The 14,933-nt window shown below is 42.6% G+C and overlaps 1 protein-coding gene across 2 annotated transcripts in view; it reads right to left on the bottom strand.

Moving 5' to 3' along the window:
- The window catches only part of LOC146789297 (calcitonin gene-related peptide type 1 receptor-like), a 2,166,593-nt gene that overhangs the window by 1,889,419 nt on the left and 262,241 nt on the right, over positions 1-14,933 (bottom strand). For both annotated transcript variants that reach the window (XM_085630942.1, XM_085630944.1), the window contains exon 2: positions 12,979-13,046. The gene's annotated coding sequence lies outside the window, so the exon portion shown is untranslated. The remainder of the gene's footprint in view (positions 1-12,978; positions 13,047-14,933) is intronic.

Raw genomic sequence — 14,933 nt, 5'->3', positions numbered from 1 at the left:
AGAACCGGAGCAGGAGTGCGTTCATTTAAGGCGCATGCACTGACCCTCTGGAATTCTCTGCCTCTTTTCATCCAAAGGACCTCCATCCTTTAGAAGGATGATGAAGACCTGGCTTTTCCATTGATCAGTAGCTCTGTCTCCTACTCTCCTTTCTGGCAAGCAGCGCTCGGGCCTCCCTTTGCCAGGACAGCCATGCGCTATACAAATCCATTAACATAACATAACATAACAATTAAGTCTGGGGTGAACCTTTTTCTTAGAATCATAGGGCCCATTAAATCACGAGGCAAGATTCAATAGAAACCAATAGTCAAGGTTTGTGTAGTAATTCAATTAAAGGCTTTAGATGTGTGAGATAAATTTGAGTGCGTTTTAGTGTACAATGCGTAGATCGTGAAAGTAATAGTCACCATTATCACAGGGGACTTGGAGGGGGTAATCCTTTTCATGAAAAAGATTTTCAATGGAGATTAAAAAAGGTGCAAGAAAAATTATGCATTCAAGTGTCTTTCATTTCCAAGCTCTAAATGTCTGTAAGTGAAGTAAGTGTGAGAAATTCCCAATTATTGCCAGTTATTGTTGTACACCACACAATTAACGAATATTGAAAATGAGTCATGCAGGACCAGATGTATGTACAACTGGTCGCAAAATACTGGTTGCAATTTGTGGCCAGTATTTTTGCAACCAGTGTATTAATTTGTGGAGTGACCTCCGTACTAACTTATTGTGCCACCAGCTTAAGTAGCCCCTTAAAACATGTCCCATGCCTTCCCATTGCAGCCGGAGTGCGAATTTAAACTGCCAATTTGACTTGACAATATCATGCCCTTGCCAAGCCTTAAACTCCCCTTTTATTGCATATATGTCACTCCTATGGTAGGCTCTCAGTAGCCCGTAGGGCAGGGTCCATTGTAATTAAAAGGTTGAAAATGCACTTTTATGTTTTACATGTCCTGGTAGAGAAAAACCTTTAAATTCATTTTTCACTACTATGAGGACTACCTCGCCCATAGGATCACATTGGGTTGCCTTATTACATTTAATAAGTGCTAACATGTGAGCATTTCATATTTGGTGTCTGACAAATTGTAATTAAAAATTCTCTTGAATGGCAAAGTTGGATTTTAAGTTACAATTTTGAAAATGCCACTTTTAGAAAGTTGTCATTGTCCAGCTCTAAACTATTTGGTGCCTGCTGCCTATCCTAGGTCACATAACAGTGTAGTTGTCAGTTGCACTTTATTTTTTCCTCCCAGTCAACCACACAACAGAGATATTAGGGGTGTCTGTGTGGGCCATCAACTTGCAGGATGAGGGGCAGAGCTGGGTACAGGCCCATTTGCAACAGAATAGGCTATGGCTTCACACAAATGAAGTCTGCATTGTTCAGCAGCCAACTACGAGCCAGGGCATGAGAGTCAGGAAACTTCAAGAACTTCAGAGGGAATTCTCTAGAAACTTCTCCTACTTCAAAGAAGGAACTATGTATAAAAAGTGGACTCATACCCACTCTTCATTTCACAATCTGGATCTGTGGAAGGACTCTCAGAGGACTGCCTGCTGCTGTTGCCTGCTGTGTACTCCACAAGACTGCTTTGCTGCACTTAGGAGGACTGTATTGCTGCCTGGAGACTGCCTTGAACTCTAAGAGGCCTGCCTTGCTGCTTGAGCTCCATTTCATCACTTGAACCCAGAACTAACAGAGTGACTCCAAGATCTAGTTTGATCCGCTCCTGATCAGAGTTTCCAGAACAGAACATGCTCCAACCATCTTGAACCTGCACCTGGACCCAGCCTGAGTACGTCCGAAACAATAGCGGTGCCCCTCCAGTCCTGGACTCTTGGTTGTGGTATTAAAGGTGTCCAGATTGGCAAAATCCAGAACTTGGGACTTAGAATTTTTTGGGGCTAAACATTGATCAGAGAGCAGACGGAAAACCGAAACTGACCTGTTTGTCTATTCACTGAAGGTGCTTTGCCAGCAGCTCCTGCGGCGTTATTCTCCACAGAAGCAAATCCTGTTCAGTGATTCTTCGCCAAAGGGGTATCTAGCCGTACAGAACTCTCATCAGCTGCAGCCTCCTTCCTTGTCCCACTGTAGATTTTCGACTTTTAAAAAGGAGACTAAGTCCGAACATAGAAATCTTTACTGTGACTTTGCCAAGCTCATCCTTGGGCACCGCCTACAGCCTTGCCCCACTGAATCTGACCTTCCCATAACATTTTCTTTGAAATTTCTTCTAAGTCTCAAAGTAAGCGCTGACCAGGCCCAATCTACTTTTTGTATGTGACTCATGCAACATCGCGGTTGGCCAAACTTTTCTACTTTGATCTGTTCTCACAAGACTAAATGTCCATGGTTGGCACTTTGATCTTTTAGGCACTATTCTTTACCTTAAAAATTCATAACTCCAGTTCTCCTGATTAGATCTTTGTAGTTTTGGTGTAAAAACTTTCTTAAAATGTACTCTATGTTTCTAAATTGGTTTGGGATTGTTCTTGTGTTGTGTTTTCAAGTTATTACTGTTTGTGTGCTGCATAATACTTTACACATTGGCTCAAATTTGAGTCGCACTGCTTTTGAACCAAGCTACCAGAGGTTAATTTAGTGACTTTTGTGGTTCACCTGGACAGGGATTGTGGCTGCTGCTTGAACAGGGGTTGCCCCCCATTCAACGAACAGCCCAATTTCTCACAGTGAATCACTAGTAATCACAGTCATCACAGGGATGGTGGCCTGTTGAGGTCAGCAGACCTCCATCTCTGTGACTTCTTTTACATAAAGGTCGTTACTATGAGTACGGCAGCTTGCGATCTGACCACCGCCACACTGAGGTACCGTGCAGTGCTTTGGAAGTGTGGCGGTCAGACCGCCACAGGACCTCCGTCGGGATCCAGGATCCGGTGGTGTGGAGGTGAGGTAACTAAGGGGGCCCTAAAAGGGCACTCTGCCACTCCTGGGCCAAGGGTGTATGTCGGGGGCAGATTTAGTGCCCCATGGATTTACAACCCTATTTCCTGCACAGTGTACAGGAAGATGCAGTCGGCAGTCTGACAGGGGCGGTCTGCATGTTAGGCTCTTCTTTGAGTCTAGCATACCGCCGCTGTCAGACCGCCGCTGGACTGCCCCCCAGACCAGGATTAAAGCCCGAATCTGGCGGGTGGCAGCACCACAACTTTGGTGGTCCTACAGCTGCACCATCCGCTGTAGGACCGTCAAAGTCATAATAAATGCAATCTGGTTTCCTTAAAGGAAGCTTCAATTTAGAGGACATGTCGTATGAGGAGTTTTGGTCAATAGATGAGGAGGATTTTTCTAACAAAAAAGGTCGGGTAAGAAAAAGATGAAGAGAAAGAATAATGAAATAGATATAAAAGATGATGTTTTAGCTTGACAGAGAAGTGGTCTAGGCACCACGGAAGAAGAGGGTGTCCAACGCAGCACAATGGAAGGTGTCCCTTGTGGCACAAAAGAGATTCAGGCTAAACCTGATGATTGAGATTCTCACAGTCAAAATGGAGCTAGTTTAGATGAATTTGTGTTTGACATCTATGGGGATGATTGTTGGGATCTGGACTATGATAAGATAGAGCAAATGCAAAAGGAGAAAGGTATTGTAAGAGATCCTCAGGGTGTTGAGATCATTTGCCCAGATATGATCAGGCATTCATGGCGCGCTGACTGGTGGCCTCTTGTTCATGTGTCTGAATTTATAAAGTTGTGGAACAGAAGACCCTTTGAAAAGAAAGCAATAAGGCTTGTCTAACACCAAATCTAGACCCAGATCTTATTAGGTTTTTGTTTAAATTAGGGATAGACTCTAGAAAGGGTTAAGAAAGGGGAATTAAACAGTGCCAGAATAGACTTCTTGATGTCATAGGTCCTTCAGCAATGATCATGGACATGGCGGGCTTAAAGTCTAAGTCAGTAACAGTGGATTTCAGCCCAGCGCAGCTGGTACTGGAAAGGAGAGTCTTGAACTCTTACTGAAGGGGGCTCAGGGATTACAGGACTGCCAGGAGGCAGTAGATTCAAGCCCTTGTAACATCAGATGGTGATAAAGTATGGTCCCAAGGAGTGGAGCACATGTCTAGTACTCAGAAATTCTGGTGGTAAAGTTGCAGATGCAGTCTGATGATGAAGTCTTTGATATAACGGAGACCTCTAAGATAACCGGGGGCAAGCCAACAAGCCCCTAGATTTGGTGTGTGGGTGCGAAATAGAAGACCTAGAGGGCAGAATCCTTGATCCATCATTGCAGAGGTAGTAGCAGCAGGCCAACACAGCAGAGCACAGTGCAAAGCTGCAGTCACTTCTGACAATACAGCAATCAGCTTGTTGCAGGCTAACACAGTAGAGCGGAGGCAAAATGGCAGTACCTCCTGGCAGCGTAGCTCCTCTTGGTTGCAGAGTCTCCTCAAAACCCCAAAGTGAACTGAATTGGGGGTGTCAGAGGTCCAGCACTTATACCAAAATGTGTCTTTGAAGTGATGGAGACAACAAAAGGAGCCTTTGTTCCTCCCAAAGTCCCGGGCCTTCCTTTCTTGGCTCCAGACACACTCCAGGGGAGTATGCTGCCCTTTGTGTGGGGACAGGCACCAACCTATTCAGGAGCAGGTGTCAGGCCCTCCCTCCTAATCTACAATCTAATCTAGCCTGGTGATGAGCATTCAGGATGCAAATGTCACACCCCAACTCCCTATGTGTGACTTTCTAGAGAAAATGTCAATGTTACCATGTTTAGAGTTCAGAGCATATGCACTTTAGCACTGGTTAGCAGTGGTAAAGTGTCCAGAATCCTAAAGCCAAAAAAGAGGGTCGGAAACATAGGAGAAGGAATGCAAACTTTGTCAAAGATGTGCTTTTAAATGACAAGTCCAGAGACACCAATTTTCTATCTGCTCCCATTGGGAAGTTGCACCTAGATGTTTTAAGGTAATCCCCATGTTATCCTATGTGAGAGATAGGTCTTGCAGTAATGAACAAGCATTTGCAATGCAATCGGTATCGCCTTTGGGACCTTATAAGTATTTATCCATGTAGCCATAGTTTAAATACAATCAATAACAATAGAAAAAGCCATTCACTGCTGATCAAAAATTGAACTGACTTTTTCTGCTTTAAGGAAAGATGCTCTTACTACTAAACTGCTGAGTGCCAATACTATGGTTTTCTGAAAGATCACTAACTCAGCCACTCTTTAGTGTTTTTAAACAGAACATCCTCCCGGTGGGTGAAGAGGGCACCCCCCACTCCATTGATTGATATAGTTATTGCAAATGACTACTTCCCTGGCAGCACAAACCTTCATTCCAATAAAAGCAGAACCACTCGTTCGGAAAAATTAATTTCTAGCAAAGGTATAGGTTTGTCATGCCACCAAATTTGAAAATGTATGCATTAATTTCACTTTCATTCCACTGATGCCATTAATTATGTGCTACAAATAGCAAAGATTGCCATTCAGTTAAAAAGAAGCCAAAAAAATACACAAAGGGAAACTTGAAAACGATCACAGTGCTTTTTACAAGTGAACGGCATAACTCTACTTCACTGGCTAGCACTGCTTAGAACACAGTGAGAAAACATAGAAACACCTAACGTTTTCTAGCACGCCATATCGAGTTGATGTATAATGAAATGAATGCGAAACAATGGCGGTTCCCAGAGAAGAAAATATTAGCATTATTTTAGCTTTTCACCGAGTGCCACACGTGCCCTCTGGTTTGTATTTCCTGCCTCGACCCACAGACAGTCAGAGAACTGGTGTTAACAGAAGTGTCACCCTCCAGTCTGAAGCCACACGAAATATCCTGCCAAACTCCATCGAGTATACTCACCTTTGTTTACTGTTGCAGCTCGGCTGAGGTGAAAGCAGTGGGAGTGTCAGAGAGGTTTTATTTCTAGGGTTAAATTGGAGGAAGCTGCTAGGGGTGGGAGGAGTTGCGGAGGTGGGAGGCATGTGGAGATTAAATGAAGTGAAATTAGTACCGGCGAGCAGAGGGCTAAAACAAGAGGCAGAGGCTGACTTTTGGCATGCATGCATACGATGCAAAGCATTGCGCGCAAGCGAGAGTCTGGACAGGTTAGGCAAAATAAAGTGCGAATGCAGGCAGCCAATCATAGGGAAAAAAAAGCATTGACAAATGCATTAGGACTCGTATTTACACAAGACCTATTGCATTGTAAACAAAAATGCGGGCGTCCAAGAAGGCAGGAACTGGAGTGGGTATGGGGGTGGTGGTGGGCAGAGAAGTCACAGACTGCGGGAGGGAACGGGGGAGACAGGGGAACAAAAGACTTTTTAAAGTAAAGGGGCTGATAGCAATGGAAGGAGAAAAATGACGACATGGTCGTCAGGAGGCGGGACTAACTTGCAGATAACCAATCACAACGCAGCATTTATGATTTCGGCCAATGAAAAAGATAGGCAAAGCTAGGAGAAAAGTGGGCGGAGCTTCCCCACTATACTCTATACAGCATCTCTCGACGAGACATCGCATGTGTTGACTAGGCGAGACCTAAAAATGAATAAGCAATTTTTCACTACCAGGACATGTAAAAATCAAAAAGTACAGGTCCTATCTTTTAAATGCACCCTGCCCTTGAGACTGCCCTTGGGGTTACCTAGGGCCTACCTTAGGAGTGACATATGCAATAAAGGGGGAGGTTTGGGCCTGGCAAGTAGTTTAACTTTCCAGGTCGAAATAGCAGTTTAAAACTGCACACAGAGGCTCTGTAATGGGCTAGTTGGCCCCCAGGGACCCTCAGTATTCAAGGGGAATGAATTCCCCAAACTACAACGCGCCAGGGGGCGCGTTTGCTGAATGCTGCAGGGAGGGGATGGGGCCTCCGGTGCGATGCCGACTTTAAAAAAAAAACATTTTGTAGAAGGGGGGCTGTGTGGCACCCCTTCTTTTACAATATTTGGGGCCCTGGGGACCCCATCCCCCAGGGCCTGACCCGTTTTTTACTTTAAAAAAAAGAAAACGGGAAGGGGCCCCCCTCCCGAGGCCAATATCGGCCCCGAGGACCCCATCCCCGGGTCATGGCCACAAATTATTTTTATTTTTTAAGGAGGGGGGCTGCGTGGCCTGCCTCTTGAGGCCTCAATTGGCCCTGGGGACCCCATCCCTCGGGTCTGTGCCTCTTATTTATTTCTTTTTTATTCTTTATTTACAGATGGAGGGGGCCGCGTGGTCCAACTCCTGGGCCACTTCTGGCCCCGGGGACCCCATCCCCCAGGGCCGGCCCTTTGTGTTGGAGACCTGCCAGCTCCCCACCTCCTGCAGGGGCCGGCATTGCTTTTGAGCAAGGGGAGCTGCTGACATGCAGCTTCACTTGCTCAAAATCAATTCTGCCTTTCTTCCTTGAAGCGAGAGCAAGTTTCCCTGCTCTCACTTCAAGGAAACAAAGCAGCGTTTGCTATGGCAGGCCCTGCCATAGCAAACAGCAGTGTCCTGGGGATAGTCACCCCGGGACACTGCAGGAGCCGGCCCTGGGGGATAGTGGTCCCCAGGGCCATTAAGGGCACCAGTAGGGGGGGTCGTGCGCCCCCTCCCAACATTCAAAGCCCCAGGGAGGTGGTGGTCCTGGGGCTCGGTGGACCGTAACGGACCCCCGCATTTAAATAAAGATTGCCCCAGGAGGTGGTGGTCCCCGTGGCATGTGGGGGGCACTTTTTTTTTCTTTAAACAAACACAGGACTGGGGATGTGGTGGTCTCCGAGGCTGTGGGGGGGGCTGCATGCCCCCCTGCATACAACTGATAAAGCCCCAGGGAGGTGGCGGTCCCTGGGGCAGCGTAGGGGTTGAGACCCCCGCGCTTCATCTTTAAAAACAAAAAATCGGCAGAATTCACGACCCCATCGCGAATTCCGACCAAATTATTTTTTTTTAAATGCTTTTTTGGGCCCTGGGGGTCCTTGTGGGAACCCCTGAGCAGGCCTAGGGGGTCAGGGTGTTTCTGCCCTGCCTCCTTTTCTTCTTTTGTAACCTCTTTTCCACAAGATGGCTGCCAACACTTCCTGGTTTGGAGTGTTAGCAGCCAATCAGAGTGAAGCTCGTGCCCGGGAGGGTTCGCGAACCCTCCTCTGTGTTCTGATATATACATTTCTTCTTTCTTTAATTTCTCAGTAACTACTGAACGGATTTACACCTTGAACAAAAAGGACTCTTTTTGAACCAAGGGGTACCTTTTTGCCACATTTGGTGTAATTCCGTTCAGCAGTTCGGGCTGTAGCTTTGTCTAAAGTTTCCTATAGAAATTAACATGGGGAAAACACGTTTTAGGACCCCACTTTTTCCTCGGCCCCTGTTTGACGAATCACCCCGAAACTTTCAAGACAGGAGCCGACCGGAGCGGGCCACTAGTTTTGAAAATGTTGCGAAGATTCGTCAAACGACGCCAAAGTTATTGGGAAAACAAAAAACGCTTTTTGAATAGAAACGAGGTCCTAACTATAACTACCTACTGGTGTCCGCCAGTAGGTAATATAGAGATAGAGGGGTCTAGACATCTTATATCTGTATGTATGTGTAAACACATGCATATATGTAGATATTTTATGTATGCATGTATCTTTTTTATGTCTACATGTATTTCTGAAAAAACATGAACTATTTTATTTATAACAAGACATTTATGTTTATACATTTACATCCTTAAGGATTTCATTGTATATAAAATTATATATGTAGATGAGTTTCTGCATATAGGTTTCTACTGCATTCTACACTAATGCACATAAACCAGAGTAGAGTATGTAAATATGATTTGAGGGAAAAGTAATAGAGGGGTATACAAATATATTTTGACATGAAATCAATATATTTAAATAAACATTATCATAAAAAATCATATAAATATGCACAACATACATGGGTATGTCTGAACATGTATCTATTGTTACAAGCATGTACACATGGATTGTATACTGATACTGATATATAAGTATTCATTCCTTGTACATCAATATTAATGTGTATGTTATATGTATATTACTATAGACAAAACTAGATCTAGATATGTTGACTTGCCTGTATACATGTATGTATACATTTTTTGTTATACCAAAAAGAGAAAAATATTTTTATAAATGACAACTCATTAATATATGTTGCATGACGTATAAATGTATGCCATAGTACATAATAAAAATGTTTTATTTACATAACCTGTAAGTGGAGGAGTGTGTGTGTATGTGACTTGATACTTCCTTTCTATGTAAACACACGTCACCCTATGTATATCTGATTCTAAGACAAGTACTACAAATACAATATATTTACATATGTCTCTCCCTCTCTTGTATCAAATGAAATGGCGATTTATAAAGCGTGAAACAATCACCCGAGGGTGTCAAGGCGCTTGCTCATTGAGACAGGATTTTGGCTAAGAGGTTCGCAGGCACTTTAAAGACTGAACAGCCAAGTCTTTAGCGCTTTACTGAAATCTAACAGATGTCTCTCCTGTTTCAGTTTTATTGGGAGAAAGTTCCACAACCTAGTTGAGCCTAATAAAAAGCTTCTTCCCCCCAGGAGCATTTTTTTACCCTGGAAACAATAAGATCATGTGCAGAGGATGAGCGACGATTGCATGCTGGGACGTAGGGTATCAAATTCCGTTTTAAAAATCCCGGTCCTATGTCCTGCGTGGTCTTAAAGGCAATACATAGAGCCTTAAACTCAATACGTGTTTTTATTGGCAGCCAATGTAGATCCTTGAGCACCTTTGACACATATTTGTGTCTTGGGATGTTCAACAAGAGCCTAGCCGCTGCATTCTGCACAACCTGCAATTTAGATAGGCAATTTGCTCCGTAGGTTAATAAAAAGCCCATTACAGAAGTCGGCTCTTGAAAGGACAAGCGCTGAGACCACTAATTTACGGAGCTCAGCTGGGATGAATGGGAGGATTTTTCGTAGAAGTTTTAACGTGTAAAAAGAGAGGGAGGTAACCTGGTTGATGTGGTTTTCAGATGAAAGTTTTGAGTCGAAAATGACTCCCAGTTTCTTAACCTTGGTCACTGGCGTGGGTAGTGGCCTGAATTCCAGGGGCCAGAGATCATGTGACCAGAAGTTAGTGTGAGCACCGAAAAGTAAGACCTCTGTCTTGCTGGAGTTAAGTTTTAAGCAATTGGCAGCCATCCATTACCCCACCTGACGGAGGCAGGAATGGAACTGTTTCATAGTGTCAGTGAGGGATCCTGACACTGAGACGACAATCTGCGTATCGTCTGCATAGGAAACACCCGAAAAACCTAAGGACCTGATCAGTTTCGCCAATGGTGCAACATAAATATTAAAAAGTTTTGGACTCAGGGAGGAACCTTGTGGCACCCCACATGGTAGTTTAAAATTGGGTGATCTAAGGTTATCTAAGGCCACAAATTGTTCCCTGCCCAACAGGAAAGATTCAAGTAGGGTGAGTGCATTCCCTTTGATATCGATTCCCCTTAGAACTTCCAAGAGTTTCTGATTGTTCTTTCTTGTGCTCTCTTTCTCCCTAACGCACAGATACATATGTATATATGTGTTTATGTATGTTTATATATAAATGTAGGTGTGTGCAGGTAGATATATTTACTGGAAAAAACAAAGGTTAAAGTTACATTATAGTCAGGTGTGATTAAAAGATCATTTTTCATATTTAAGTAAACCTGAGAAATTCACAGAAAAATCCAAAGGTTAAAGTAATGTTATAGTTAGGTGAATATGTCAGTGACAACATTAACATGTTCAACTAAATAAACACAAAAATCCACAAGTTATAGCTAGCAGAGCTAACTATAACTTGTGTCGCTGCCATGCACTGCGTTCACCTCACATAATACATCACTCATAACATGTTCTATGACTTAATTTATGACATCACTGAGCGCATTTCAAATGACATAATTGATGATATCACTGGTGAACAAGGCCCCTTGGGATAAAACATGTCATGTTTGTTTATGTGAAATAAGCATGACTTTCCAGCACTCTCCCATGTCAGACATAGATATGTAGATATAAATATAGATACAGTGCAAGTTAGACATGACAAACTATGCTTTTCAGGGTATTGAGGTGAGGTTGTCATTATACATGTGTCTTTGTACATCGAAATATCCTTCCTGTTACACATTAAAATGAAGGGGAAATTTGTATAAATTGCCACAAGTTATAAGCATATATCAGATCATGCAAATATTGCTGCTTTTCTATACATATGGGGGTATACATAGAGGAATGTATACCTCCTACTAAACCTTTACTAAGTGTGATGTGTATATAGGTATGTAGGAGTTAATTTGTTATTTGCTATATAAAAAAGTGTCTGCTCCCTTCACCCTTTGGCCATCTCTCCTCCCCTGACTCATCCCTTTTTAGCTAATTCATCCAACTAACAGAAGCACATGACCACTATCCCAATAACATTTGACAGCTCTAATTTCTAATCCATTCGTATCATTCTATCCCCGCTGAAAACAATACTAAACACACAAGAATTCAAGAATATACATTTACCACAGCTAATCCACAAGGGAAAAGTATGCACATATTACTATTCTACTAACTATGTAAATAATAATCTTGGATTTCAGAGTAGCATTTTATCATTCTACTTGCTGCAAAGTGCTTCAATGCCTCGTCAGGGGTAGAAAGTGATATACAAATACAAATTAAGATAGATAGATAGATAGATAGATAGATAGATAGATAGATAGATAGATAGATAGATAGATAGATAGATAGATAGATAGATAGATAGATAGATAGATAGATAGATAGATAGATAGATAGATAGATAGATAGATAGATAGATAGATAGATAGATGGATGGATGGATGGATGGATGGATGGATGGATGGATAGATAGATAGATAGATAGATAATCCCCAGCCTCAACAGAGTGTGCTTTGCTTTTACACCTCGCCATTGCAATCCTATGGCTTTAGATTTTGACAAGCTGACTGTCTTAGGCAGGAGTGAGATATGGCTATTCATAGTAAAAACATGCCAATCAGGACCACAGCGATGGGCTGCATCAGAGTCCTCCTGCGCCTAAATAACTTGTTGCAAAATGTATGCTTACAAAATGACTGAACATAAACAAACTGCAAAGGGAAAAGGTGTGAATCACTGACCTTTTCTAAATATTCACGCATACACATCTTCATGCCATTTGGTGATACAGTTGCTGTGAACCAAAATGTTGCTATAGCAATGCGAATATGCTTGGAACTATGAAGAGCCGTATCTCTCTAATAATAACGAGATGTGAGGGCAGAGTGGCGCAGCTTCTATTAGGGCGAACGAATTAGCATAACATTCACGTTTGAGTAATTTGCGGTGGTAAATTTAAATGTGCAATTATGTATTAGTAGATTGCTAATGACTCACCTTTACCTTAGGTACCGAGTGATACTATAAATGCGCCTGATATGATTGGATAATTAAACGTAATGTGTGCTTGCTTTAGTAAATCAATGTGTACGCTCTGAAGAATTAGAAAATCTAATCATGTCTTCTTGTTCACTTACGGGAAAGTTATTATTTCCCTTTTACATACATGTGTTTCCGTTTGTGCAGAGAATACTAACATGAGAAGGCTTGCAAAGAATTCGATTCTCCTTTTAATAATTTGCAGAACATTTGTGGCAGAGTTGTGGTTAAATGTACAAGGAAAACGTATTCCATTGCTATGTAAGACAATGATGAATTCTTCTAAATTATGTAAATACCATACACTCGGACTCTATGAAAAAAAGTGCGTTATCATTGCTTATATCGAGAAAAGCAGAACGTTCGTCAAAGGGCCCTTGAAAGTCTTACTTGTGAAACAGTAGCCACTCACTGCAATGGAAGAAAAAAATCTCAAATTCGATTTTTCAATGAACCTTTATTCCTACCACCGGCAGCCAAATAAAACACTGCGCATTCCTACAAGCGTGTTAATCGCCGACGAAGAGAGAAAAGAGCAACTCTAACCTCGTATGAAGACGGATCAGCAGGTTCCTCGCAGCGACAACCGGAAGCGATCGTGATTTTGCTTAAGTCTGCAAAAAAAAAAGAAGAAAAGAACACTTAATAGGTGGAAGCGTGTAATTGTGAAATGCATAAAGATGACTCTATGTATACACCTTATTGTAGGGTTCATGGTGAACCTAGAAGTGAGAGAATGTATCACAAGCAGGGTTAAATATACCGAGCTCTTTAGAGGCAAGAATACTCTATTCTTTCCTACCACAACCTAAAAGTTAGGATCAGGTCAGCTGAGTCATACACCCTTGCAGCATTCCACAAGATCGTCCCTCTCTCTTGCCCATTGTTCGAAATGTACGTTTGACCTTTGGCTCACCTTATAGACCAATAGATAAACCTACCAGCAGCTCCTCTTGCTTGGATGAAGAAGAGTGTCCTAGCAAAAGGAGGCAACACTGAAATTCTGTATATGAGACAGGCTGAGTTGCTCCGTCTACCTTTCGGCACGCCTCGATATTTAGGATGCCCATTCAACTGCATAAAAGTCAGGAACCTAGTGAAACATGTTTACTCTGAACCCTTAACCCTAATCAACAACTTTTTATAGGTAGAACCCCACACTCAATGTAATTATTTTACTAAACGCAAACTAATCTCTGGATGAAGCTGAGAAGAGCCATAGTCATACCTCGACTGGACAACAACAACATCATCTACACAGGGCTCCCCGAAAGCTCATCCTCACTCTATTGAGTCAGCAGAACCAAGTAGTCAGACTGTTCACATCTCAGCAAATGGGACCACCTCAAGCCTGCTCTGAACGATCTACGGTTGATTCTATTAGATGCTACATTCAAATTCTAAGCACTTCGCACCATCCACAAAGCGTGCTAGGGCAAAGGACCAAAATACTAACTGAAGATGATGGCCCTGGACCGCACCCCAGGCAGAAATCTCAGATCTTCGCCTGACCTCCTGATGCTTCAGAAAGCCTTCAAGAGGTCAAAATATCCCACTGAGTACAGGGTCACAGAATGTCCTTGGCCCTTCACAGATTCAATCTCAACCACTTACAATTCATGGAACCTTTATTGACTTAACTTTTCAGACTAGCTTCCTAAGGGAATTCCTCATGCATCAAGGGGTGCGATCACCCTTCCCTATTGTCTCTTCATTCAAAATGTATATTTCGAGCTACTCTAGTGCTATTAAATAGCCCAATGATAGTACAAGGGTGGTGCAAGACATACAACACATAAATAAATGTATAACTTAACCAACCCCTTATCCCAATAACTGAGGAAGCTAACATGAAGAAAGGGCAAACGTCAACAATTCTTTCTGATTCTTTCTGATTACAATCAAATATTATCCCCCATCATTCAGACCCCTGTCAACTATCCATAGCATGCAAGTCAGGGGCTCTCTCCCTGTCACCCAAGAACCACTCAGAAGCTCTCCCGATCTAGTGAGAGAAGAGTGTCAAATGCACTTTCAACCAATTCACATACTCTTGTCAACTTTCCATTGTTTTATCCCAGAAAGTCTGCATTAGCATTACTTGTGAGTGACTGTAACAATCTAAGACATAAACATATGCCGCACACGTTCGAGACGGGTACAAATGAAACACACTATTTACCGCAAGTAACTTTATTAACATCATAAACATATGGGTAAGGACTAAATAAAATGCAAACAAATAGCAATAAAGAAAGACTCATTTACATGCAAATTATAATAAGATATTTATTTTCCTGACCCCTTGTGTGTGTGCTATAAAAGGGTGCTAACCAAGTCTACTGGGGGTTGAAATTCCCTAAAAATGTTTTTCTTTTTTAAACCAGAGATCCGCTAATCCCCTGAGGGGCTCAGCGAAACCCCTTGCAACTCTGTGGGGATCCACGGATCTAGTATGAGTAAAAAAAATATATTTTTTTGAACTCACTCTTACTCTCACA

Source organism: Triturus cristatus, chromosome 10, assembly GCF_964204655.1.
Source record: "Triturus cristatus chromosome 10, aTriCri1.1, whole genome shotgun sequence".
NCBI lineage: Eukaryota > Metazoa > Chordata > Amphibia > Caudata > Salamandridae > Triturus > Triturus cristatus.
Note: the sequence above shows the minus strand (reverse complement) of the source record. Positions and strands in the feature narration are given on the sequence as shown.